General features: G+C 48.3%; 1 protein-coding gene and 1 long non-coding RNA gene across 3 annotated transcripts in view; one reads left to right on the top strand and one right to left on the bottom strand.

Annotated features, from left to right (window-relative positions):
- The window catches only part of LOC134948635 (uncharacterized), a 59,846-nt gene extending 56,716 nt beyond the window's left edge, over positions 1–3,130 (bottom strand). Inside the window, exon 1 of the long non-coding RNA XR_010182989.1 lies at positions 3,014–3,130. This is a non-coding gene — a long non-coding RNA (uncharacterized LOC134948635). The remainder of the gene's footprint in view (positions 1–3,013) is intronic.
- LOC134948634 (ficolin-2-like) overlaps positions 1–26,300 on the top strand; it is a 211,847-nt gene that overhangs the window by 33,011 nt on the left and 152,536 nt on the right. The gene's annotated exons all lie outside the window — the stretch shown is intronic.

The raw sequence follows: 26,300 nt of genomic DNA, 5'->3' as shown, positions 1-26,300 counted from the left end.
AGCAGAAAAACGTCCCAGGTGAAATTCCACCGTAGGAAATTTCCTGTTCTCACACCAAGAGACATATTTTTTCCAAATACGGTGGTAATGTTTAGACGTTACCCCCTTTCTGGCTTGAATCAAGGTTGGAATAACCCTGTCCGGGATCCTTTTCTGGGCTAGAATTTGACGCTCAACTTCCATGCTGTCAAACGTAGCCGTGGTAAGTCTTGATAGACGAACGGCCCCTGTAGTAGAAGATCCTCGCGAAGAGGTAGCGGCCACGGATCCTCTAAGAGCATATCCAGTAGATCCGTGTACCAGGCCCTTCTTGGCAGTGCCAGATTAATGTCCACATGGGCCTGGAGCTGAAATATAGGAAAGGCCTATTGTGTACCGCTGCAGCAGATTGGATTAAGGAGAGAGGAGCAGGGGATATGTTATCCTGGTCCCCACTCTCTCAGGGACCCCCGTGCCTGCCCTCAACCACCAGCCCAAGGCATTTTTTTTTTTTAATGAAGAAGTTCAGCTATGGGAGAGCCCCGACCCTATATGTTCAGTGGTTTCCTTCATATTACAGAGAGCATCAGTGACCACCATATACTACAGAGAGCATCTGTGACCACGCACTATATATTACATTTCCAGCCACTGCGGTAAATTATAAAATTAACTGCCTTCTTAGCTGTTGTCTGTTTAGAAAATAAACATTGTAGCTGCAATGGCAATTCTGCACCAGGGCTGTAAGGGTTAACTTACTGCTTTGCAGATGTGCATGCTTGAGCTGGTTTGGGTTTTACTTTTTAATAAAAAAATCCAAACACACTTTTCAATAAAAAATATTTAGGATGATAAAAAATATCCGAAAAAAGTCTTTACATATAAAAATATATAAACTGCCCCCCCATCTTATAAAACTAGTATACTATATACTACAGAGAGCATCAATGACCACCATATATTACAGAAAGCATCAGTGTCCACTACATATTACAGAGAGCATCAGTGACCCCTGTATACTACAGAGAGCATCAGTGACCACCAGAGCCATAACTAGACATTTTGGTGCCTGTGCCAGAAAGACCATTGGTACCACCCTCCATATTTCATAAAGGGATGTGACCTCATGAGGAGGGGGCGTGGTCACATAATTGTACCAATTCACATTACAAAGTAGCGTCTGTTAGTCACATTACACCGCACAGTAGCATCCGCTAAGTCACATTACACCGCACAGTAGCATCTGTTAGTCACATTGCTCCACACATTAGCGTCTGTTATATACTCACATTAGAGCGCACAGTAGCGTCCATTATACACATTACACTGCACAGTAGCGTCCGTTAGTTACATTACACCGCACGTCAGCCTCCGTTAGTCATATTACTCCGCACGGCAGCATCCTTTAGCGACATTACATTGCACGGTAACATCAGTTAGTCACATTACACTGCACAGCAGCATCTGTTGGTCACATTATGCCGCATTGTAGCATCTGTAAGTCACATTACACTGCACAGCAGCGCCCGTTAGTTACATTACACCGCACAGTAGTGTCCGTGTCCGAGTCACATTACACCACACAGCAGCGTCCGATAGTTAGATTACACCGCACAGTAGTGTCCGAGTCACATTACACCGCATGGCAGCGTCCGATAATTACATTACACCGCACGGCAGCGTCCGATAGTCACATTACACCGCACAGTAGTGTCCGAATCACATTACACCGCAAGGCAGCGTCCGATAGTTACATTACACTGCACAGCAGCGTCTGATAGTTACATTACACCGCACAGCAGCATCTGATAGTTACATTACACTGCACAGTAGTGTCCGAATCACATTACACCGCAAGGCAGCGTCCGATAGTTACATTACACTGCACAGTAGTGTCCGAATCACATTACACCGCAAGGCAGCGTCCGATAGTTACATTACACTGCACAGCAGCGTCTGAAAGTTACATTACACCGCACAGCAGCATCTGATAGTTACATTACACTGCACAGTAGTGTCCGAGTCACATTACACCGCAAGTCAGTGTCCGATAGTTACATTATACCGCACAGTATTGTCCGAGTTACATTACACCGCACGGCAGCATCCGATAGTTACAATACACCACACGGCAGCGTCCGATAGTTACATTACACCACACGGCAGCGTCCGATAGTTACATTACACCGCACGGCAGCGTCCAATAGTCGCATTACACCGCACGGCAGCGTCCGATAGTCACATTACACCGCACAGCAGTGTCCGATAGTTACAATACACCGCACAGTAGTGTCCGAGTCACATTACACCGCACAGAAGCGTCCGATAGTCACATTACACCGCGCGGCAGCGTCCGATAGTTACATTACACCGCACGGCAGCGTCCGATAGTTACATTACACCGCACGGCAGAGTCCGATAGTTACATTACACCGCACAGAAGCATTCGATAGTTACATTACACCACACGGCAGCGTCCGATAGTTACATTACACCTCACGGCAGCGTCCGATAGTCGCATTACACTGCACGGCAGCGTCCGATAGTCACATTACACCGAACGGCAGCATCCGACAGTTACATTACACCGCTCAACACCACACGGCAGTGTCCGTTAGTTACATTACACAGCACGGCAGCGTCCGATAGTTACATTACACCGCACGGCGGCGTCCGATAGTTACATTACACCGCATGGCAGCTTCCGAAAGTTACATTACACCGCACAGCAGCACCCGATAGTCACATTACACCGCACGGCAGCGTCCGATAGTTACATTATACCGCACGGCAGCGTCCGATAGTTACATTACACCTCACGTCAGCGTCCGATAGTTACATTACACCGCAAGGTAATGTCCGAGTCACATTACACCGCACAGTAGTGTCCGTATACACACTGGCAGGAATTCAATTGATTATCATGCACGATAGATTAAAACAGTATGCCATCAAGGTCACAGAATATGTACACATAACTTTCAGTGTGAGAAAGTCCTGGGCATAGGGCTACACAGCATATACTCCTTTGTACCTCAAACCGCAGCTGCAGAACACCTCACAGATGACCCAGGCGGGGAGCACTGCACTGCAGTGTATTGTCCAGTGGGCGGGGCTTAGAACGGCCCAGGGGTGTGGCTTCAGGCAACAGGGGTCAGGGCTCAGCAGTGGAAGAACCAGGGGGCAGAGTTTATAATGGTCCCCCCAGAGACACAGCTTCGGATGGCATGTAAGAAGAACTTTGAGCAATCGTGGGCACAGCTGTGTAGGTGCACCAGGAAGCGGAGCTTATCGCGATCTGGGGGAGGATCTTATTTCGATCATGGGTATGCACTTCATTGTGCAGTGACAGCTGCTGGCAGCTTCAGAGGGGAGAGGCAGAGCCTTGGCTCTCCGTGACAGGATTCAAGTGAGGGAATGCTATTGGTGATGACAGGAGAAAAGTTTTTTTTCTCCTGTCAACACTATCTGAACTGCAGGGGCTCTGTGGGCCTATTTCCAGTGGGGGGCCTGGAGCTGCAGCTCCATCCGCCTCATTGTTAATCCGGCCCTGGGTCCAGCCCACCTTCAATTCTGCAGCACTTGTAACCATGCAGGAAGCAGGGATGTCTGCCTCCCACAGCATGTAGTGTAGCTCTGCAGGGCTGGTAAGTGCAGTTGGTTGGAGTTGGCTATTAATGACATGGGGCTATTACTGAAATGTGCAGGGTATTATGATGGGGAAGCAGTTAGCTTCCAGATGGACGGGGTCGCGGCAGGCGATATACCGATGCCGGGATCCCGAAGGACGCCGCAATCCTGGCATCTAGATACCGACGCCGCACGGGATACCTGTGTCATAGTAACAACAGTCGTAATCCTGAACCAGCCTGATGTGCTGGTGTCCTGCCGCGGTGTGTGTGTGGGGGGGCTAGGTTTAGACAGGAGAAGGGGGGTTAGGGTGCAGGGCCGGGAAGGTTAGGATCAGGTACCGGGGAGGGAGGTTTAGGTATAGGCACTTAGAAGGGGTGGTTAGGGTTAGGCATCAAGCGGGGGAGGGTTAGGTTTAGGCAGTGGGGATGGGAGGGTTAGGGACAGGCTCCACCCGGGAGAGTTAGGTTTAGGCAGCGGAGATGGGAGGGTTAGGGACAGGCTCCACCCGGGAGGGTTAGGGTTAGGCACCCACAAGGGAGGGTTAGGATAGGGGGCAGAGGAGGGTTCGGGTACTTTCGAGGGGGCTGTCGGGATCCTGATCGGTGAAATGGCGCTGTCGGTATCCTGCCTGCTTGCATCCCGTCCATCGGGAAATCATACTGAACCCTTATGGTGTGTACAGTAGGTGTGCAGTTAATGTGATGCATGTGTGGAGAAGATGTCATTAGTGTAATGTGGTTATATTAGTCACTATATATAGTCATTACATTGTAGAGACAAGGGGTGAGGTAAGAAGGTGAGCTGCCTCATGGAGCCGCAAGGGGGAGAGGGCAGAGCGCTTAGAAAGGGTCATAATGACAAGGGATAAGAGAGGGATAATTTAAAAGAAAGGGAAATAAAGGGGATAGAAGAAGCAAAAAGATAAATAATGAATGGACACACAAAGCTATGATTTGAGGTCACTGCCTGAAGCTAGGAGGAGTTAGGACTGGAAGTGGGAGGAGGAATCAGGATATATTCTTAAACCGCCCCCCCAAAAGAAAAGTCTAAATCCACCCCTGACACACACACACACGCACACACACACACACACACACACACACACACACACACACACACACACACACACACACACACACACACTTTCCTCTCTCCTGCTCACTCTTTCCCCAAACAGCTCCAACCCTACCCCTCTTCCCCATCTACAGCACCCCCGACCCCTCTCCTCCACAGTATAGCCACTCCTGCTCGCTCTCCTCACGGCTCCAAACCCAACCCCACACCACACACAGGTTGCCCTCTCCTGCTCGTTCTTTCCCCGAATTGCTCAAAAACCCTCCACCCCCATCCATGGCAACTGCAGGTGCGGTGTAGAACTATTAGGACCTATAAATGGCAACAGTGTCATTGATATCTTATTTTCTCTAACGTCCTAGTGGATGCTGGGGACTCCGTAAGGACCATGGGGAATAGACGGACTCCGCAGGAGACATGGACACTTTAAGAAAGAATTTAGATTCTGGTGTGCTCTGGCTCCTCCCTCTATGTCCCTCCTCCAGACCTCAGTTTGAATCTGTGCCCGGACGAGCTGGGTGCTGATCAGTGAGCTCTCCTGAGCTTGCTGTAAGAAAGTATTTTGTTAGGTTTTTTATTTTCAGGGAGCTCTGCTGGCAACAGACTCCCTGCATCGTGGGACTGAGGGGAGAGAAGCAGCCTTACTCTCTGAAGCTAGGTCCTGCTTCTTAGGCTACTGGACACCATTAGCTCCAGAGGGATTGTACACAGGTTCTCACCCACGTCGTCCGATCCCAGAGCCGCGCCGCCGTCCCCCTCGCAGAGCCGGAAGACAGAAGCCGGGTGAGTATGAGAAGCAAGAAGACTTCGAAATCGGCGGCAGAAGACTCCGTTCTTCACATGAGGTAACGCACAGCACTGCAGCTGTGCGCCATTGCTCCAAATACACCTCACATACTCCGGTCACTGTAAGGGTGCAGGGCGCAGGGGGGGGGGGGGGGCGCCCTGGGCAGCATATGGACCTCTTTTGGCAAAAGTACACATATATACAGTTGGGCACTGTATATATGTATGAGCCCCCGCCAAGAAAATGTATATTTAAGCGGGACAGAAGCCCGCCATCGAGGGGGCGGGGCTTCTTTCTCAGCACTCACCAGCGCCATGTTTTTTCTCCACAGCACCGCTGAGAGGAAGCTCCCCAGCCTCTCCCCTGCAGATACAAAACAGTGAATCTACACAGGTCTGTCCCTATGTCGCAGAGACCTTCAGAGTCTCACAATGCTCACTATCCAAAATAATAGACACTGATATCGACACGGAGTCTGACTCCAGTGTCGACTACGATAATGCAAAGTTACAGCCAAAATGGCAGGAAAGTATTCAATATATGATTATTGTAATAAAAGATGATTTGCATATCACTGATGACTCATCTGTCCCTGACACAAGGGTACACATGTTTAAGGGGAAGAAAGCTGAGGTAAATTTCCCTCCTCTCATGATGAAAAAGAGCGGGAATCTCCCGACAAGAGACTGCAGTTTCCCACAAAGAATTCTCAGGGAGTATCCTTTCCCTACTAGGGCCAGGATACGATGAGAATCTTCCCCTAGGGTGTCACGTTTGCCCAAAAGGTAGCCCTGACTTAACAGCTATCCTCAGGGATCCTGCAGATAGCGTCAGTGCCGTTTCTAGCGGCGGGCGAGCCGTGCAACCGCACGGGGCGCCCGCCGCGGCACTTTGTGTGTCCGTAATCTCCTCTCCTCCCTCTTCCCGAGCGCTGCTGCTCGGGGGGCGGAGTTTCACGGATTGACGCGTTTGCGTCGTGATGTCACGACGCAAACGCGTTATTCCGCGAAGCCCCGCCCCCGAGCAGGAGCGCTCGGGGAGAGGGTGGAGAGGAGATTAGCCTGGAAGGAGGAGGCGGCCGGCGCGAGGGACGTGAGGCGGCGGGACCCAAAGACCGGGAAGATGTAAGTATTATCTCTATCTTTCTCTCTCTCTCCCTTCCTTCCCCCCCCCCACTTGACACCTGCCTGCCGCACTTTGTAAAATGGGGATATCTGCCTGCCGTACTGTGTAAAATGGGGATACCTGCCTGCCGCACTGTGTAAAATGGGGGCACCTGCCTGCGTACTGTGTAAAATGGGGATATCTGCCTGCCGTACTGTGTAAAATGGGGATACCTGCCTACCGCACTGTGTAAAATGGGGGCACCTGCCTGCGTACTGTGTAAAATGGGGATATCTGCCTGACGCACTGTGTAAAATGGGGATACCTGCCTGCCGCACTGTGTAAAATGGGGATATCTGCCTGCCGCACTTTGTAAAATGGGGACACCCGGACACCTGCCTGCCGTGCTGTGTAAAATGGGGGCACCTGCCTGCCGCGCTGTGTAAAATGGGGATATCTGCCTGCCGTACTGTGTAAAATGGGGATACCTGCCTGCCGTACTGTGTAAAATGGGGATACCTGCCTGCCGCACTTTGTAAAATGGGGGCACCTGCCTGCGTACTGTGTAAAATGGGGATATCTGCCTACCGTACTGTGTAAAATGGGGATACCTGCCTGCTGCACTGTGTAAAATCAAATGGGGATACCTGCCTGACGCACTTTGTAAAATGGGGACACCTGCCTGCCGCGCTGTGTAAAATGGGGACACCTGACTGCCGCACTGTGTAAAATGGGGACACTTGCCTGCTGTAATGTGTAAAATGGGGACTTTTTTTATTTTTATTTTTTTCCCCCTGTGGTGGGCGTGATGATATCAGACGAGGCCACGCCCACTTTAATGAAACCACACCCGTTTTAATCAGGCCACACATCCTTGTCGGGAGTGCGTGCGCCTTCTTTTTCTTTTTATGGCTATATGGGGGGGCCACACAATTTTTTTTTATAGCAATGGGGGGGTGGGGGGGGGGGGGGGCGCATTTTGAAATCTCGCACTGGGAGCCAAATTGTCTAGAAACGGCCCTGGATAGCGTGCACATTCTGGTACACTACTCAGACCGGCGATTGTGTCGGCATGGGTTTATAGCGCTGTAGCAGCGTGGACAGGTACCTTATCATCAGAGATTGAGACCCTAGTATGTATATATATATATATATATATGTATATATATAGATATATATATATTAAAGATGCTGTCTTAAGCTATATATATATAAAACATGCCCAAAGAGACATTAGTCTACTGGGTTCTAGAGTCAACGCTATGTCGATTTCTGCTTGACGTGTCCTGTAGAATATGCACAGGTGATGCCGACTTAAGAGGCATATGGAAGGCTGAGGATTGTGTGGAGAAGGGATCTCGGACCTGGTCTCCACAGCTATAGCTCGTAATTCTGATCTTTTGCCTTATATTCCTGCACAGCCTAGGAAAGCATGACATTATCAAATGCAGCCTTTCGATCACAAAGAAACAAGAAAGTCCGAGGTGCGTCCTTTCTTGCCAGAGGCAGGGGCAGAGGAAAGAAGCTGCACAACACAGCTAGTTCCCAGGAACAGAAGTCCTCCCCGGCCTCTACAAAATCCACCGCATGTCGCTGGGGCTCCACAGGCGGAGCTAGGCCCGGTGGGGGCACGTCTTCGTAATTTCAGCCACAAGTGGGTTCACTCCCTGTTGGATCCCTGAGCAATTGATATTGTGTCTCAGGGATACAAGCTGGACTTTGAGGAGATGCCCCCTCACCGACGGCCCTGCCGGCTTCCCCCCACAAGAGGGAAATAGTGTTAACTGCAATTCACAAATTGTATCTTCAACAGGTGGTGGTCAAGGTTCCCCTCCTTCAACAAGGAGGGGGTTATTATTCGACCATGTTGTAGTCCCGAAACCGGACGGTTCGGTCAGACCCATATTGAATTTAAAATCCCTGAACATATACCTGAAAAGGTTCAAGTTCAAGATGGAATCGCTTAGAACGGTCATCGCAAGCCTGAAAGGGGGAGATTTTATGGTGTCTCTGGACATAAAGGATGCATACCTTCATGTCCCCATTTATCCACCTCATCAGGCGTACCTCAGATTTGCGGTACAGGATTGTCATTACCAATTTCAGACGTTGCCGTTTGGTCTCTCCACGGCCCGAGACGATCTCCTCATAAAAGCGAGATCAAGAGAGCAGTTGCTGAACAGCGTATCACTTTCTCTGGAAGTGTAAAGGCAACACGGCTGGATTCTAAATATTCCAAAGTCGCAGTTGGTTCCTACGGCTCATCTGCCTTTCCTAGGCATGGTTCTAGACACAGACCAGAAAAGGGTTTATCTCCCGATAGAGAGAGCTCAGGAGCTCATGACACTGGTCAGGAACCTATTAAAACCAAAACAGGTGTCAGTGCATCACTGCACTCGAGTCCTGGGAAGGATGGTGGCATCATACGAGGCCATTCCCTTCGGCAAGTTCCATGCGAGGACCTTTTCAATGGGACTTACTGGACAAGTGGTCCGGATCACATCTTCAGATGCATCGGTTAGTCACCCTATCCCCCAGGGCCAGGGTGTCTCTCCTGTGGTGGCTGCAGAGTGCTCACCTTCTCAAGGGCCGCAGATTCGGCATTCAGGACTGGGTCCTGGTGACCATGGATGCAAGCCTCCGAGGGTGGGAGCAGTCACACAGGGAAGAAATTTCCAAGGTCTGTGGTCAAGTCAGGAGACTTGCCTTCACATCAACATCCTGGAATTAAGGGCCGTATACAATGCCCTACGTCAAGCGGAGACCCTGCTTCGCGACCAACCGGTTCTGATTCAGTCAGAAGCCACCAGAATTCTTCGCTGGGCGGAGAATCACGTAAGCGCACTGTCAGCAGTGTTCATCCCGGGAGTGGACAACTGGGATGCAGACTTCCTCAGCAGGCACGACCTCCACCCGGGAGAGTGGGGACTTCATCAAGAAGTCTTCACGCAGATTGCAAGTCGGTGGGAACTGCCACAGGTGGACGTGATGGCATCCCGCCTCAACAAAAAGCTACAGAGGTATTGCGCCAGGTCATGAGACCCTCAGGCGATAGCTGTTGACGCACTGGTGACACCGTGGGTGTTCCAGTCGGTCTATGTATTTTCTCCTCTTCCTCTCATACCCATAAGAAAAAGAGGAGTGAGAACAATACTCATTGTTCCGGATTGGCCAAGAAGGGCTTGGTATCCAGATCTGCAAGAAATGCTCACAGAGGACCCCTGGCCTCTTCCTCTAAGACAGGACTTGTTGCAACAAGGGCCCTGTCTGTTCCAAGACTTACCGCGGCTGCGTTTGACGGCATGGCGGTTGAACGCCGGATCCTAGCGGAAAAAGGCATTCCAGATGAGGTCATTCCTACGCTGATAAAGGCTAGGAAGGACGTGACAGCTCAACATTATCACCGTATATGGCAAAAATATGTTGCTTGGTGTGAGGCCAGGAATGCCCATACGGAGGAATTTCAGCTGGGCCGTTTCATTCACTTCCTACAGTCAGGAGTGACTTTGGGCCTAAAATTGGGTTCCATTAAGGTCCAGGTTTCGGCCCTATCCATTTTCTTTCAAAAAGAGCTGGCTTCTCTACCTGAAGTTCAACGTTTGTGAAGGGAGTGCTGCGTATTCAGCCCCCTTTTGTGCCCCCGGTGGCACCTTGGGATCTTAACGTGGTGTTGAGTTTCCTGAAAGCCCACTGGTTTGAACCACTCAAAATGGTGGAATTTAAATATCTCACGTGGAAGGTGGTCATGCTACTAGCATTGGCTTCGGCTAGGCGTGTGTCAGAATTAGCGGCTTTGTCACATAAAAGCCCCTATCTGGTTTTCCATGCGGATAGAGCAGAATTGCGGACCCGTCCACAATTTCTGCCAAAAGTGGTTTCATCCTTTCATATAAACCAACCTATTGTGGTGCCTGTGGCTACTACTGATTTGGAGGATTCCGAGTTACTTGATGTGGTCAGGGCTTTGAAGGTTTATGTAGCCAGAACGGCTAGGGTCAGGAAAACAGAATCTTTGTTTATCCTGTATGCTTCCAACAAGCTTGGTGCTCCTGCTTCAAAGCAAACTATTGCTCGCTGGATCTGTAATACGATTCAGCAGGCTCATTCTGCGGCTGGATTGACGCTGCCAAAATCAGTTAAGGCCCATTCCACTAGGAAGGTGGGCTCTTCTTGGGCGGCATTACAGCTGTGCTGAGCGGCTACTTGGTCAGGTGCAAACACTTTTGCAAAGTTCTACAAGTTTGATACCCTGGCTGAGGAGGACCTTGTGTTTGCTCATTTGGTGCTGCAGAGTCTTCCGCACTCTCCCGCCCGTTTGGGAGCTTTGGTATAATCCCCATGGTCCTTACGGAGTCCCCAGCATCCACTAGGACGTTAGAGAAAATAAGATTTTACTTACCGGTAAATCTATTTCTCGTAGTCCGTAGTGGATGCTGGGTGCCCGTCCCAAGTGCGGACTTCTTCTGCAATACCTGTATATAGTTATTGCTGCAATACGGGCTATGTTATTGTTGCATCAGGGTTGAACTGATGCTCTGTTGTTGTTCATACTGTTGACTGGGTATGTTATCACAAGTTATACGGTGTGATTGGTGTGGCTGGTATGAGTCTTGCCCTGGATTTCCAAAATCCTTTCCTTGTACTGTCAGCTCTTCCGGGCACAGTTTCTCTAACTGAGGTCTGGAGGAGGGACATAGAGGGAGGAGCCAAAGCACACCAGAATCTAAATACTTTCTTAAAGTGCCCATGTCTCCTGTGGAGCCCATCTATTCCCCATGGTCCTTACAGAGTCCCCAGCATCCACTACGGACTACGAGAAATAGATTTACCGGTAAGTAAAATCTTATTATTTATTACAAATAGGGACAGTAATAAAAATATATATATATAATCATCACCCTACTGAGTAATGTCAATCCTAGAAACTATTGAGCAGCACAGTGTTAGCGGGAAGTGCTGCTGACAGCTGAATGGATTTAATTGAATAGAGCCAATAATGTATACCTATTTGGAGCAGACTTCCCATGTGGGAGGGTCAAATTTTTTTCCTGAATCCCCCCCTGCCCCGCTAATTGACTTGCAGCTCCCATATTCCCACTGTCCACCCCCCCTGCAGGGGAGACGCCATGTTGTTTAAAGGCTGGCCACTGACACCTCCGCAGGATCGCGAATAGCGGTGGACGCCTAGCACAGTAGCGCTAGCACATTGGGCAAGGTCTCACTTGGCTAGACTGTGTCTCATTAGAGGGCGGGAGAGGCAGCAGTGGCCTTCTCTCACCCCTAAGGTGGCCGGTTTAAAAAAAATATTTAAGAACATTAAAGTTTAAACTTCAAAGTAGTAGTAGCCAACAGGACCAGATTATGGTCTGTCACATGTGTATGTGCGTCACATATACTGTGTGTGTATAATGATGTAGGTGTGATGTCAGTATGTAGCTCTGCTGTGTAATGTAGCTGTGATATCAGAGTGTACCACTTTGTACTTTTGTTTTCATCTGCCCACAGGACACACTCCTGAGTGACAACAGATACGCCCATAAGTGGAGATAAACACGCCCCTGGGGTGGATTTCGACACCCCTACCCTCCCCACAACGACGATCCACGCGGCGCATTACAGTGCAATCTATAATCTCTGAAGTAGGCAAGTGTGCCTCAGCATGCTGTCAGTCAGTGTTGTGCCGTGTGTGTGACCTGTCATGACGTCACACGCACAGAGAGAGGAGCCGGCCAGGGATGCGCGCCAGTGGAGTGAAGAGGGTGCGGGCTCGTAGTGGTAAGTACTGCTGGGGCAGCATTTTCTTACACTGATCGGGCCGGATTGGGTTGGTGTGCAGCAGCAGTGGCATACACCGATTGGGGTAGGGGGGAGCGAGTATGGTGCGCGGCTGCGACACACACAGCAAGCATGCTAACATTAACTCTAAATACAACCCTAACCACTCACCCTATACCCAACTCTAACCCTAAACCATAACTCTAAACCCTAAACATTAACCACCAAACCGTAACCTTAAACTGTAAACCCTAATCCTAAACACTAACCCTAAACCCTAATTCCAACTCTAAACTTGACCCTAGACCCAGGCCCGGCGCAACCCGCTCAGTAAAGGGATGCAAAGCAGGGAGGCGCCAGGCTGGAGAGTCGCTCTCCCTGCTTTGCCTCTCCGCTGCTGCGCCGCCCTGTCCCCTCTGCGGCTGCTGCGCCTGTCACACTGACGGGCAGCACTTGACGCCACTGTGCACTGTAATGTGAGTAACGGACATCGCCATGCGGTGTAATGTGAGTAACTGACACCGATAAGCGGTGTAACGTGAGTAACAGACGTCACTGTGCACTGTAATGTGAGTAACGGACATCGCCATGCGGTGTAATGTGAGTAACTGACACCGATAAGCGGTGTAACGTGAGTAACAGACGTCACTGTGCACTGTAATGTGAGTAACGGACATCGCCATGCGGTGTAATGTGAGTAACTGACACCGATAAGCGGTGTAACGTGAGTAACAGACGTCACTGTGCACTGTAATGTGAGTAATGGACGTCGATGTGCATGATACAATCAGTTTGTGGAAGGGGGCCCCAAATTAGTGTCTTGCTTAGGGCCCCATGAGGTCTAAATCTACCTCTGATAGTGTGCGCCTATTATCACTGTCACTAATCTGATTAGGGGGTCTATTCATGAAACAGTGAAAAGTATGGAGAAGTGAGCCAGTGGAGAAGTTGCCCATGGCAACCAATCAGTGGTAAGGTAACATTTATAATTTGCTTACTATATAATTGTATGAAGCAGCTGATTGGTTACCATGGGCAACTTCTCCACAGGCTCACTTCTCCACACTTTTCACTGCTTCATAAATAGACCCCTAGGTCCCGTTCAGGATCACTTAAACACGTGTACGGCAACGGATGTTATTACTTTGCCGTCTCTGTCGTTCATGTCTGTCTGGAGACGGCTATTATATTGCTGTCCCTGGTACTGTGTGCGCTTCTACAGCAGCTATTGCCGTTGTGCCGCCTGATACACTAACAGTCTGGACCGGCATCTGGTTACTACAACTTTTCAATGTGGACACATTTAGGGCTATCGCCCGTAACAACAATGGATCGCGATATAAAAACACGGACACATTAGCTATGTGTCCTCCTAATGATCGTTTCACATTTCTGCTTAGTCATAGGAAACCCGGATGTCGGGCTCAGGGGAGCTATATAGCCATCATCAGTCAATCATTCGTTATCACTTTTGATTGACATTCTCTTCCGCCAATTACAGTTTTTCTCCTATCTCTCCTGCTTTTAGTAGTCAGATGGGTTGGAAATTGAGATTAATTCAAGCTACTGCTAATATTATTCTGAGAAATAGCTGTGTGACACTTTATATTTATCCACAAAATGATCCATATATTTATACTTGCATGGGGTAAGGTTGATTTATTATCTCTTTTTTTTTTAATTCAGTTGTATCAAGTATATAATTATTATTGCCCATCCCTTTATATCAATTATGCATGTATAATCCTATGGATCTTTATTTCATTTCCTATATTAGGAGGATGTAGACATTCCTCCCAGATCTTATAGATACTCGTTGTTATAGAGTTTTAATTATATGGTATCCATATTATTTCCTGTTACTCTCTTCCCACATTGGGATAGAAGTAACTGTGGCCCTCATTCCGAGTTGTTCGCTCGCAAGCTGCTTTTAGCAGCTTTGCACACGCTAAGCCACCGCCTACTGGGAGTGAATCTTAGCTTATCAAAATTGCGAACGAAAGATTAGCAGATTTGCGAATAGACACTTCTTAGCAGTTTCTGAGTAGCTCCAGACTTACTCTGCATCTGCGATCAGTTCAGTCAGTTTCGTTCCTGGTTTGACGTCACAAACACACCCAGCGTTCGCCCAGACACTCCCCCGTTTCTTCAGACAGTCCCGCGTTTTTCCCAGAAACGGTAGCGTTTTTTCACACGCTCCCATAAAACGACCAGTTTCCGCCCAGAAACACCCACTTACTGTCAATCACATTACGATCATCAGAACGAAGAAAAAGCCTCGTAATGCCGTGAGTAAAATACCTAACTGCATAGCAAATTTACTTGGCGCAGTCACACTGCGGACATTGCGCATGCGCATTAGCGATTAATCGCTCCGTTGCGAGAAAAAAATACAGAGCGAACAACTCGAAATGACCACCTGTGTGTGGTGTTGTGGCAACGGTGAATTATAATGATTGAGTGCTCATAGGTGTTTGTCCAACACCTATTTATTGCCCTATTATTTAGTCCTATACACATCTGTATTTTTGACAGACATGAATGTGTTCATGTGTTATGGGTACCAATAGATATCTTTAATAAAATTAGTGAATTTATTAATATCCTATCCATTTATGTTCCTGGGTGCCTATATATTTGATTATTATGTTCAACCACTAGAACAAATCAAACCTGGGAAAAAATAATATAGAAGTGTAATTAACATAATTATCATTATGCTTTATTAAATACAAAGCCGAACAACTGTGATCACACGTGAATTGTGATTGTATTCATCTGGATTTATTATAACTCGTATATTACATGCTCTTATCCCAAGGTCTTAATTACACTTTATATTGTCTTATCACAGGTTACTGAGGTGAAGCAGGAAGGCACATCAACAAGATGTATTAACATTTTGTCTGCCCCTCCGGCGATGTCCCCCTGAGCATACAGCCTGTCAGCTCTGTGCTGATACGCGTTCTCTCCCTGCCCGGCCGGCTCCTGTGCGCATGCGCGGAAACTCGCTACTCACGCGAGATCTCCTGTGCACTCCGGAGCCGGCCACAGCTCTGTCCCTGCTGTGGTCTATGGGCATCGCCACCTGCAGCAGTCGAAATTGACAGCTGCAGGTGTCGGAACGGTCAGTGATGCTGACTGTTCATACATTGCCTGCACATATCGGCCTGCTATCTGTGTCTTACATGGGGGAGAAGCGGCTGTGCGCCGATACTGCTACTTCCCCATATCGGAGGGTAATACATTTACCCCATTGTGTGCTATATTTCTCCTATCAATTCTATGCATACCTCTGTGAGACACATATACGCTTTCACATCACAAACCCAGGTTATTTTGGCGATGTGAAAGGTGCATTACTTTCAATTGGCGCTACTTGTGTTTAAGGCCTCCGTTAGTGTTGATACAGTGCAGGGCAGGATACCAGTTAGTTTATCTATTACTAGCTGAAGTACCCGGCGTTGCCTGGGTTAACGTTTACAAGTACTTAAGTTATCAATGAGTTGGATGTAACTGTCAACATTTTAAAAAGTAATTATCAGCTTAGCAGCTCTTCCAACACACCCATGAGGTGGCTGCCTAATGTCGTTTTTTTTTTTTACTTGGGCTGTCGCCAGTAGCCCTAATCCCCAGCTCTCATAGTGCATCCTCAGCCGAGGATGTGGCAAGCAGGTGGTGGTAGGTAGAAGTAGCAGGTGGCGCGCCTCCAGGGAGGTAGCACGGAGCAGATGGTAGAGCTGTGCCTCTCGGGAGATTTAGTAGTAGAGGTCGAGGCAGGCAGCGAGTAGGTCGTAATACTCTGGTGACACAGGATCTACTTCCATTGGCACATTATGATATGTTTCACCCCATTTAGGGCAAACAAATTGAACGTTATCAAAAATGCTTTGGTCCGTGGAAGCAATTGGCTCTTTGAATGCTTCACTGTTGGGCGCAGGAATTTGTTGTGTTTGATCTGTATACATGGTGTCTGGTTTTACTGGGGATGTTGCTTTTCCAGTTTCTATCTTCTTCCAGTTAATTGAAGAGAAGAAGCGGTGTTTTCGCACATTGCCCTTTACCCCGAGCCGGCGGGACTGGTTCTTGCAAAGGAGTTTGGATATAAAGTCCTTTGTTACATCATCAGTAAGCCACAAACTTGGTGGTTCTTGTGTAAGGATCTTCTTCGTTATCTCTGCACGATTCTCTCCCGGAAAAGGGAACCCTCGTAGGGTGAGTCTATATATCATAACACCAAATGCGAACCAGTCCACAGCTGCACTGTATGCCTTCTGAGTTAGAATTTCTGGAGCTGTATAGGAAGGTGTTCCACCAAGTACTTTGGCAGTTGTTTTTCCATATGTATTCAGGAGGCAAAGACCAAAGTCTGTGATCTTTACATGTCCGTCTGTGGTCAGCAAAACATTACCCAGTTTTAGATCTCTGTGTATTATTCCTCTGGAATGCATGAACTGCAAGCCACAGACCAGTTCTGCCGCTATAAACGTTATTGTGGTTAGCTCCAGAAAGTTCTCATCATAAAAATGGAATAGGTCCCCTCCGTCAGCCAGTTCTATTACACAGTATAGATAGTTCTCTGTGTGGAATGCCGCATTTCCATGGATTAGGAAACTGCTTTCATTTGCCAACTGAAGGACTCATGTTTTATTAATGGCCTCCTCTTTATGGGTTGTAGTAATGCTCTCTTCTTTAAGATCTTAACTGCCACTCTTTCATTACGAATAGCATCTGTCGCGAGCATCACTTTGCCAAAACCTCCCTTTCCAAGTAGCGAGTGGAAAGTAAATGTTTCAACTGTTTAGGGGGCAGTGGCTGTGCTGTTGTGGCTGGTGGCAGGGGTGTATCTACCTATTGGCCTGGATGGCACTTGCCAGGGGCGCCAGGCAAGGAGGGGGCGCCATCCGGCTGTGCCATCCATGGCCAGGGGGTAGAACCAAGTGGTACTGTTAGACTTGGTGACTGTCTGTTAGTGCCAGCTTCAGTGTCCGGCAGCAGCGCACTACACCTCGCTTGTAATCAGACTCAACATAAACTACAGCTCCCAGCAGCACTTGTTGCTGGGAGCTCCTGGCATCAAGGGCTGCTAGGAGATGTAGTTTACTTTGAGTCTGATTGATCACTAGTGCTGAGCTGTGCCGCTGGACACTGGCGTCGGCAGTGACAGATAGTCACCAGATACAGTCAGAGACGGATTATGGGGAGGGTGGGGTCAAGGCACAGGACTGCACTGACCTGCATTGGGTTAGGGCTGTGGACGGAGTGGAAGCACGGGGGTGGGGCTACACAACACTCACTGCCAGGCAGCCCAGCAGTATGGAAAGTGTGAGGTACTATTTCCAGTGTAATAGGTTGTGGATTCTAATACTGGGTATGACACTTGTAAAATAATTGCCAGAGAAATAAGCAGCATTGTGACTGAGCATATCTATATAGTGTGTTGCTGCACACTACATAGATCTGCCTAGTTCCAATGGAGAAGTTGCCCATGGCAACCAATCAGCAGTGAAGTAACATCTATAATTTGCATACTATAAAATTATACAGAGCTGCTGATTGGTTGATGGGGCCACTTCTCCACTGGCTCACTTCTCCGCTCTTATCACTGCTTAGTAAATGTCCCCCATAGTGTGTGACTATGTATGTGAATAAGTGTGTAACTATGTACAGTATGTATGTGACTGTATTTGTATATACTGCATAGGTGACTGTACTGTATATCATATCTATGTGTTTTGTGTGTGACTATGGGGTATATTCAATTGAAGTCGAATGCTGCCATCTGTCGAAAAGACGGCAGTTTTAGACTTTTTTAGGTCGGAAGGGGTTCCGACCTATTCAATCTAACCCCAAATTATTCGACAAGTCGAGAAATTCGACTTGTCGAAAAGCACATGGATCAGTGGAATAGCTGCCGATCGACGTGCTTGTGTCTAAAACGGGGTCAAACCTGCCAGGTTTTGGCCCCCTTTTGGACCATCTCAATTCGACTTTAAAAAAAGTTAACTTGAGATGCGGGAGCAGAGACGGGGGGGAGAGCCGCGGGCAGACGGGGGAGAGCAGCGCCAGAGGATGTGTCACAGCCGCCGCTCACAGCAGCGTCCACCCGACTCCAGCTAGCGAGACTTCACTTGCTGGAGCCGGGTGGACGCTGCCGTGAGCGGCGGTTGTGATGCAGGAGCAGAGACAGGGGAGAGGTGGAGACGGGGGGGGGGGGGGGGTGGAGACCAGGGAGAGCCGCGGGCAGATGGGGGAGAGCAGCGCTGCAGCAGCGTAGCCGGAGGATGTCACAGCCATCGCTTGCTGGAGCCAGGTGGACGCTGCCGTGAGCGGCGGCTGTGACACATCCTCCGGCTACGCTGCTATAGCGTGGCTCTCCCCGTCTAAGCTCCTGCATCTCAATTCGACTTTTTTTAAAGTCGAATTGAGATTGCATTGAATAGCCCAGGTCGGATCCATTCTGACAAATGAATGTCGGAATGGATCCGACTTCAATTGAATATACCCCTATGTATGTAAGTGTATATGTGTGTGCCTATGGGCAGGATCAGATATACTAATGGCAAATGTGGTTTGACTGCATTCCCCATATAAAATTAGGAATATATTTAGCACTGGTCCACATTTCCATTTTCCCTTTGCATTCCCCATATGCCCTTTATACACTGTGTTTTCTATAGGAGTATGAATGTGTGGCATAACGTGAATAAGAGACACTACTGTGCGGTGTAATGTGAGTAATGGACACTACTGTGCAGTGTAATGTGATACTGTGTGGCATAATTGAATTGGAAGTACTATTGTGTGGCCATGCCCCTTCCCCACAAGGCCACATTCCTTTTTTTACACGCCTCCCTTATTTCAAATATGTGTGTGTATGTATGTGTGTGTGTGTGTGTGTGTGTGGGGGGGAGGGGCTGCCCCTGACTTTGCCAGGGGCGCTCGGACCCCTAGATACACCCCTGGCTGGTGGGCATAGTGCCGCTCTCTTGTGCAATTTGCTGACCCGGTCGGATGTCTGGATGGCCTGCCCAATGGCTGCATCCTTCCCCTGGATCTTGAGCAATGTCCATGTTTCTCCTGTGCCAAAATCTGGGAAATCTGCTACATAAATGTAGGAACTGATCTTTCTTCTTTTTCAGAAATCCCGAAAATCGGACCCAGCCTTTCTGTATACGTGCAACCAATGCATTTCTTCTCACCTTTCTCTTGGCAGCCTGCTTTTTTGCTCTTTTGCTCTGTTTCCTGCTCTTCTTTACCTGCTTGCCTTTGTATCTACGTGTTTTCTTTCTCCTAGTAGTTCCCATGTTATGTCCAAAGACAAGAATAGGACTGAGAGAAAAAACAAACCAGCATTCACAAGATGTGTCTGCTGAGTGAAATTCAGGGGCATCAGCAGCTGTATAAGTAGCTGCAGGATGTCATCAGTGTCTGTGATGTCATTGTAATGTCACAATAGTGCAGCTGAGCTTAGTCCTAAAGGTCATTATGTCTGTTGATGTTGATGGCTCATTATGCTGATGGCTCATGTTGATGGCTCATTATGGCTATATTATGTCTGTTGATGTATATGAAAGTTTCATCCTGTACAAATTCTAAACTGTTTAAGATACAGAGAAGGCAGGGTTGTGGAAAAATACTAAAAAAAATATATATATTTTTTGTTTTGTTCCAAACCATTTTATTTTTATTTTTCTTAAACCAGTTTTTTTTTTATTAATGTAATAAAAAAATTATTGAATCATGTATTAGAAACTTTGATCAACCATGTTTTAATACGTTCTAACATTAATAATGTTATTAGGCTGTGATTTGATTTATTTACATCTTTCAATAAAACCAATTTTTTGCAGCTTATTATTCCAACTAGCTGTTCTACCCGTTCTTCACACGGAAATTTCTGATTTTCAAGGTTGTACATATAAATGATTGTTAAAAATCTGGGAAATCTATAAAGATGTAAATTTAAGATGTCTTAATGTAAGTGAATATTAATCCATGTTTCTTGGCGTTACCCGAGGAGTATCCGTCGCAGATACAGTGAAAACAGGACAGAACCATTTGTGTAGTCTACTAAATTCTATACACTCAAGGTGTAATCCAAACTTTGATCCAATTGTCCATTTGGGCGTTATTGTTCACGCAACGCAAGTCACGCATTGGTAATGACGTCATTACGAAAACCCCTTTTCACTCTCTTAGGAGAGGTTTATTAAAATTCTAATTACGTAATTCCCTATTTCCTGTCACGATCCGGGTATCTGGACGCCATTACCTGCCTTTCAGATGTCTCCTGAGGCTCGCTCAGCGTTCCAAGGCCGGATCTCATCTGTGTCCACATACTGCACATCCCTCCTGTCACGCTGAGATGCTGTCACAGCGGCGCCATGTTGGAATCCTTCATGGCGTCTCCGTTCTCCGCGGCCTCCGCCGCCGCTCCTGTGTTATAGGTGCAGGTTGTCAGTGTGGTGTTCCATGCCTGCCGTGGCCTCCGTTGTCATCCACCAGTATCAGCATACATTTCTCAGTCTGGCGTCTCCTGTCCTCTGCGGCCGGCGCCGCCATTGCAGTTATGTTTCCACATGGTTTCCTAAACCAGTTTTCCCTCCAAGTTCTAACATGGGCGCAGCCATGTTGGATTCAATCACATGCTTCAGTTCCTCCAATCCACTGCCTCTGGAAATCTGCATAATTGCCCAGCCAATACCTGCATTGCTCCAGGTATAAGTATCCTGTACCTGGGCCAGGAAATGGTCAGTGCTTTGTTTGTCATACCTTGTTCCAGTCTCTCTCCTGTGGTTGTGTTTCCAGGTTCCAGCTCCTGTCTCCAGTATCCACTAAAGAGACCCGCACCTGCCTACCATCCTGCGGTGCAGCCTGACTCTGAAGTCCTCCGTGGCTGATCCAGTTTCCAGCTTCCAGCTATTTCATCTGCTTCCAGCAGTATCCACTACCACCGGTAATCATCCTTCAACTCCTCTGTTTCCACGCTCCCTAGCATCTTACTACATTCACTCCGTGTTTCATCACCTGGCTGGTTCCACCCAGCATTCACTTAGTGACTTTATCATCTGGCTGATTCCATTCCGCATCCACTCCGTGTCTTACCACCTGGCTGGTTCCATCCAGCAATTACAACAGCTGATTCAAGTTACCAGCTTCATCTGTTCCATCTACTGGCATGTTCCTTGGATATCTTCACTACTACAGCCAGGCCTGGTAAGGTTATTCCATCTAAGGACTTTAACAACTGTTCTTAACCTACCAGTGTCCTGTGTAACCATTTCATGGTCAGAGTGCTCCAGGAATCATATTATTTATCATTGCCATTATTTACCTTGAATGCTGTTTGTTTACACAGAGTCTGTTAATAAACTTTTATTTTGACTTTTACCTGGTTGTCATGGTCACACCTTCGGGTTTCCTTTTAACACTTACATGTCCAGGGGTCTGATTAAACCTCCCCGGTTTAAGTTCCTCTCAGCACCTACAACTGAGGCTTTCTCCTGTCAGCCAAAACCCTCAGTTGTGACAGTAAGCACTGACCATATGAATCCAGCCGGAAACCAGGATCAAGCGGCTAGGCCGATGCAAGAACTGGCAGCCAGACTCGAACATCAGGAGGGTACACAAGGCTACATCATCCGCTGTCTCCAGGATCTCTCTACGCGGCTAGATGGGATTCAAACGACCCTTCGTGGACCTGGCACGTCCGGTGCGTCCACTACAGTGACACCAGTTGTAACCCCACCCTCCTTACCCATTTCCATTCCACGTCTTCATCTCCCAACGCCAGCAAAGTTTGACGGATCTCCAAGGTTCTGCAGGGGATTTCTTAACCAATGCGAAATCCACTTTGCGCTTCAGCCTGGCAATTTTCCCAGCGACCGTACTAGAATTGCCTATATCATTTCCCTTCTCAGCGGCTCAGCCCTTGACTGGGCATCACCTTTATTTGAGAAGTCTGATCCCCTGCTGTCCTCTTATACGGACTTTGTGGCAACATTCAGGCGCATCTTCGACGAGCAAGGCCGGGTAACCTCTGCTTCATCGGAGATTCTCCGTTTACGCCAGGGAACACGTACTGTGGGACAGTATCTCATACAGTTCAAAATCCTGGCATCCGAACTGGCATGGAACGACGAGGCCCTGTATGCTGCATTCTGGCATGGCTTATCAGAACGCATCAAGGATGAGTTAGCTACCAGAGACTTGCCTTCTAAGTTGGATGAGCTAATTTCTCTTTGCACAAAGGTTGATCTACGTTTCAGAGAGAGAGCAACCGAGCGAGGAAGATCGTCTGCTCCAAAATCTTCTGCTCCTCCTCTTCGTCAACCGTCTCCATCCAAGGATGAGCCCATGCAAATTGGCCGTTCCCGTCTATCTCCCGCTGAGCGCCGAAGACGTCTCTCTGAGTCTCTCTGTCTCTATTGTGCAGCTCCGTCTCACATTATCAATGCTTGTCCCAAACGTCCGGGAAACTCCAAATCCTAGCTCGCCAAGGAGAGGGCCGGCTAGGAGTAATGATCTCCTCTCCATCTTCTCATGATTGTAATCTCCCAGTCTCGCTCCAAATTGCTCAACGTTACAGGAACGTCATTGCCCTCCTTGATTCCGGAGCAGCTGGGAATTTCATAACCGAAGCTTATGTTAAACGGTGGTCCCTACCCACCGAGAGACTTCCTTCGTCCATCTCCTTAACTGCAGTAGATGGCAGCAAGATTTTCGACGCAGTTATTTCTCTAAGGACTCTACCAGTTCGTCTGAGAGTGGGAGTTCTTCATGCAGAATTTATTTTTCTTCCTAGTGATTCCAAGAGCCACACATCCAGTGGTTTTGGGCCTTCCATGGCTCCGTCTCCACAATCCATCGATTGACTGGACGACTACGCAAATACTAGCATGGGGTCCCTCCTGTGCTAAGACTTGTTTATCCAAAGTGCTTCCTGTTTGTTCTTCTTTCCCCAGGTCGTCTGATGTTCCACCTCCTCCATATCAAGACTACACGGGCGTGTTCAGTAAGGCTTCTGCTAATATCCTTCCTCCTCATAGAGAATGGGACTGCCCAATTGATCTCATTCCAGGGAAGGTTCCACCTCGAGGCCGAACTTACCCGTTGTCTCTGCCTGAGACGCACTCCATGGAGGAGTACATCAAAGAGAACCTGGCAAAAGGTTTTATCCAACCTTCTTCTTCTCCAGCTGGCGCAGGCTTCTTCTTCGTTAAGAAGAAGGACGGTGGTCTGCGACCGTGCATCGATTACAGAGGTCTGAACGACATTACCGTCAAGAACCGGTATCCTTTACCTTTGATTACAGAGCTCTTCGATAGAGTCAGCGGAGCAACCATCTTTACAAAGTTGGATTTGAGGGGTGCCTACAATCTCATCCAGATCCGTGAGGGCGACGAGTGGAAGACCGCTTTTAACACCCGTGATGGACATTATGAGTACCTCGTCATGCCCTTCGGATTGAGCAACGCTCCAGCTGTCTTACAACATTTCGTGAATGAGATCTTCAGGGACATTTTATACCGCCATGTCGTGGTTTATTTAGATGATATCCTCATTTTTGCCAATAATCTGGAGGAACATCGTTTCCCGTCTCCGTGTCAATCATCTCTATTGCAAATTGGAGAAATGTGTCTTTGAAGTTAAATCCATTCCGTTCCTAGGTTACATCGTGTCCGGTTCCGGACTAGAGATGGATCCTGAGAAACTACAAGCAATCCAGAATTGGCCGATACCCTTAACCCTCAAAGGGGTCCAGAGGTTCTTAGGGTTCGCCAATTATTACAGAAAGTTCATACAAGACTTTTCCACCATTGTGGCGCCTATCACTGCATTAACCAAGAAGGGTGCTAACCCGTCCAAGTGGTCTGAAGCTACGCAAGCTTTTCATCTTCTAAAACAACGTTTCATCTCTGCACCAGTTCTGAAACTGCTCCTTTCATCTTAGAGGTGGATGCCTCCTCCGTTGGAGTAGGAGCGGTGTTATCCCAGAGGGCTAAAGATGGCCATCTACATCCTTGCAGTTTCTTCTCCCGGAAGTTCTCCCCAGCTGAGCGCAACTATGCCAGTGGCGACCAGGAGTTGCTAGCCATCAAGCTCGCTCTGGAGGAGTGGAGATATCTGTTGGAGGGAGCTTCTCATTCAATCACGATACTTACCGACCACAAGAATCTTTTATACCTGAAAGGCGCACAGTGTCTTAACCCTCGTCAGGCCAGATGGGCACTTTTCTTTTTCAGGTTCGACTTTAAACTCCAGTTCTGTCCGGGCTCTCAGAATCGCAAGGCCGATGCCCTTTCCCGCTCTTGGGAGCAAGAAAACGAGTCAGAGTCTTCAGACAAGCATCCTATTATTAATCCGTTGGCATTCTCCACGGTAGGGATGGACTCTACGCCCCCACCAGGGAAAAGTTTTGTGAAGCCGGTGTTGAGGAAGAAGCTCATGCATTGGGCCCATGCCTCCCGTTTTGCCGGACATACAGGCATTCAGAAAACCCTCGAGTTTATCTCTAGGTCCTACTGGTGGCCAACTCTGAAGAAGGACGTCAAGGAGTTTATTGCCTCTTGCCCAAAGTGTGCCCAACACAAAGTTCCCCGCCAGTCGCCTGCGGGGCAACTGGTTCCATTATCTGTTCCCAGTCGACCGTGGACCCATTTGTCGATGGACTTTGTTACAGATCTGCCTATATGCAACAAGTTTAATACCATCTGGGTGGTAGTTGACCGGTTCACCAAGATGGCACATTTCATACCCCTCACCGGTCTTTTGTCAGCTTCCAAGTTGGCTCAAGTGTTTATCCAAGAGATCTTCCGACTTCACGGTCTTCCTGAAGAGATCATCTCCGATCGTGGAGTACAATTTGTAGCCAAATTTTGGCGAAGTTTGTGTCAAGCCCTCCAAGTCAAGTTAAAGTTTTGTACAGCTTACCATCCTCAGACCAATGGTCAAACCGAGAGGGTGAATCAGGACTTGGAGGCCTTCCTCCGCATTTATGTGTCTTCCTCCCAAGATGACTGGGTTCAACTCCTTCCTTGGGCCGAGTTTAGCCACAACAATCAATACCATTCCTCATCCTCCTCAACACCATTCTTCATCAACTATGGATTTCACCCTAAGGTTCCAGAATTCCAACCGCTTCCAGCAACTTCTGTTCCAGCAGTGGATGTCACCTTGCGTCAGTTTTCAAACAACTGGAAGAATGTCCGCGCAGCCCTGCTTAAAGCCTCATTTAGGTACAAGAAGTTTGCCGATAGGAAGCGTAGAGCGGTTCCTGCTCTCAAGGTGGGTGATCGAGTATGGTTGTCCACGAAGAATTTGAGGTTGAGAGTTCCCAGCATGAAATTTGCTCCTCGTTATATCGGTCCTTTTAATATTGAACAAGTCATCAATCCTGTTGCTTACAGACTCCAGTTACCTCCCTTTTTGAAAATACCCAGGACATTCCATGTTTCCCTGTTGAAACCGCTGATCCTAAATCAGTTTCATTCTGCACTTCCTCCAACTCCTAAAGTTCAGACTCAACGGGGAATCGAGTATGAGGTGGCCAAGATTCTGGACTCACGTTTCCGTTACGGTCAGTTGCAGTATCTTATTGACTGGAAGGGCTATGGTCCTGAAGAACGCTCTTGGACCAATGCGTCTGATGTCCATGCTCCTGCCTTGGTCCGGAATTTCCACTCGAAGTTTCCTCTAAAGCCTAAGAAGTGTGCTGGGGCCACTCCTAAAGGGGGGAATGCTGTCACGATCCGGGTATCTGGACGCCATTACCTGCCTTTCAGATGTCTCCTGAGGCTCGCTCAGCGTTCCAAGGCCGGATCTCATCTGTGTCCACATACTGCACATCCCTCCTGTCACGCTGAGATGCTGTCACAGCGGCGCCATGTTTGAATCCTGCATGGCGTCTCCCGTTCTCCGCGGCCTCCGCCGCCGCTCCTGTGTT

Source organism: Pseudophryne corroboree, chromosome 8, assembly GCF_028390025.1.
Source record: "Pseudophryne corroboree isolate aPseCor3 chromosome 8, aPseCor3.hap2, whole genome shotgun sequence".
Lineage (NCBI taxonomy): Eukaryota > Metazoa > Chordata > Amphibia > Anura > Myobatrachidae > Pseudophryne > Pseudophryne corroboree.
The sequence above is the reverse complement of the archived record's forward strand: the minus strand, read 5'-3'. Positions and strand labels throughout refer to the sequence as shown.